Here is a 2500-nt window from a genome sequence, read left to right as displayed (position 1 = left end):
TAAGAAAGAAAGATCATCAAAAAGTACACAAAATAACGCAGCGTGTGTGTGCGCGACGGCTTACGCGAGGAGGTCATGCAAACGTTCGGAGTACCTGGTTACTGAAAGCGTGTGTCTCTCCCGTCCGTCGCGCCCCGCCTGGCGTGTTAAGAATGAAAAAAGAGAATATGTCGAACGGCCATACGGCTTACGTGAAGGAGGTCTTTACATACGGAGTACGCAGTTACTCAGTTCGATGCTCCCGTCCGTACGCTGTGTCGGCAAACATATAAGCGCACACGAGCCCGCCAGCTCGAAAGCGATAGTCACGGACGTGTAAGAATAATGAATCGTGCAGCGCTCGCGTGAGGTGTGCCAGTTGATTCCATCGCCAACTCGATATCGGGGTATTTCATGCATCTCGTATGAAACACATTGTCCCGTCGTTGCGTGATGATTCGCTGCAACACCCGCCGCTGCCACGGTCATCTTCGCTCTGTACATTCGCTTCTGGCTGCTTGCGTGAGGCTCCTTGTAAGAAAGGGGGAACGCGCAAAGGGAAAGGAAAGGAAGCCCGCCAGTTCGAGAAGAACGTTTCTTTTTTTTTCCGTCGTGAGTACGCTGCCGATAGTTACAACGCTAGCGTGAGGTGTCGATCACCGATGTCATCGGGCAACATGATCGGGGTCTTGCATGCAATTTCGCATGGAGGACATTGTCCCGTCGTTGCGCGATGCTTCGTCGCACCCGCCGTTGTACGTACGCGCGGCATCTTCGATGGAGCGAAACTGTTCCTTCTCGACTGCCTGCGTGAGGCTTTGTCCCAGCGTTTACAAAGAGCCCGCCAGTTTGGGATGTATCGTTCCCTCCTCGGCGCGTAAGCATTGCGTCGATATATATAGCGCTTGCGTGAGGTGCATCTCCGATAGCCCCGTCGCCACAGCATGATATCGGGGTCTTTCATATCTTATGGAAGACATGGTCCCGTCGCTGCGCGATGTTTCGGTCACACACCCGCCGCTAATATATACGGTGCATACTCGCGCGGCAGAGAGAGGAGAGAGAGCGTGCTTGCCAGCTGCTTGCGCGAGGCTGCGCCCGTTTCTCCTATTTTCGGTGGGAATAATGAAAAGCGAGCGAAGAAGAGGTTAAGGAGAATAACCGATATGAGCGCACGAGTGCGAAAGCAAACGTTTTCCCATTCGCATCCCGCTCCCGGTGTTTCTTCGTCTCTTTACCTCGTTGTTCTCTCCGAACCGTCCAGCGGATGTGGACCCTCTCTTGAGAAAGAGAGGGCCCGGGTAACCTAGGACGCGACACGTATCCCGCGTCGATGTGCGGCCGTAGGGTACGTATTCCTGCCGTGTGAACAACAACTGTGGACCGGCTGTTAACAGCTTCGACTTTCGTGAGTCTGACTCCCAAGAATAATGGAATTTGTGTGTGAATTTAAGGGGATGAGAAAGACCGATCGAAGCCGGCTGCGAAGTCCGTTCTAATCGGCTATCCAAATCAGGAGGGGAATACGTACGTGCAGGGCGCTGCGACAATAAAATGGGGGGTGTCGTTTCAGAGGAGAACACCGTGGATGTACGTGGTTCACTTGATCGGGGTATCCCCGTCGGCTCCATCGTACTCTCCAGGTTGATCCTAGGTTTTTAAATGTACTCTACGCCTGGCCGTTACGGGAACCGTTCGCAATTGCGTGGCGGTCTCCGTGCGGAACCGCATCCCAGAGACCCCTGTGTCGTCACTTTCGTTCGTTCGGACGAAGTGTCGCGACGCCCGAACCTCCATCGACCGTGTGCTAGTTGGAGGCGCGGGTCTCGGATTCTTCCGAACCCGAGAACTATATACGAGTATGATATATATATATACATGAACACAGAATATTAAAATACAACCCTGAACGGTGGATCACTTGGCTCGTGGGTCGATGAAGAACGCAGCTAATTGCGCGTCAACGTGTGAACTGCAGGACACATGAACATCGACATTTCGAACGCACATTGCGGTCCACGGATACAATTCCTGGACCACGCCTGGCTGAGGGTCGTTCACGTAACCTTAAGACTGCTTACGTTGGCATCTCGGTGTCACGTACGAGCGATTGTTGGACCGTTCGTCGGCGTTTGCCGCGGTCGCACGAAAACAAGCGAGAATACGCTCTAGACGTCATGGAGGGAAGAAGGTTGTGTGTACGCGGCAGATGACTGGAGACATCGTCGTCATCGTCGTTGCTTTGTCGTTCCGGACTTGCGTGAGTGCTAATTTTCACACGGCGTCGTGAGTCGCTTAATTTGTCGACCGCCCGTGTGTGTATGTGCACCGCTCCGGACGCAAGCGCGCGGACGTACGATCATCGACCAGCCTCCGTGTCTCGCCAAATACCCTCGTGATTGTTAACAGACAGCGTTCGCTTTTCGTGCGAGTTTTCATCCGCGCTCCCGACGTAGTCTGAAATGATGCGTGTAAGAAAGAGGCGTGCGTAACCCGCAACGACACACAAGAGAGTTTGTCG

General features: G+C 53.6%; 1 non-coding gene across 1 annotated transcript; it reads left to right on the top strand.

The window, feature by feature from the left end:
* Positions 1 to 1880: 1880 nt before the first annotated feature.
* LOC143187976 (5.8S ribosomal RNA) lies at positions 1881 to 2035 on the top strand. The gene has a single exon (XR_013003408.1). It is a non-coding gene; the product is annotated as a 5.8S ribosomal RNA (ribosomal RNA).
* The last annotated feature ends 465 nt before the right edge of the window (positions 2036 to 2500 follow it).

The sequence above is a fragment of the Calliopsis andreniformis genome, unplaced genomic scaffold (assembly GCF_051401765.1).
Source record: "Calliopsis andreniformis isolate RMS-2024a unplaced genomic scaffold, iyCalAndr_principal scaffold0443, whole genome shotgun sequence".
NCBI lineage: Eukaryota > Metazoa > Arthropoda > Insecta > Hymenoptera > Andrenidae > Calliopsis > Calliopsis andreniformis.
Note: the sequence above shows the minus strand (reverse complement) of the source record. Positions and strands in the feature narration are given on the sequence as shown.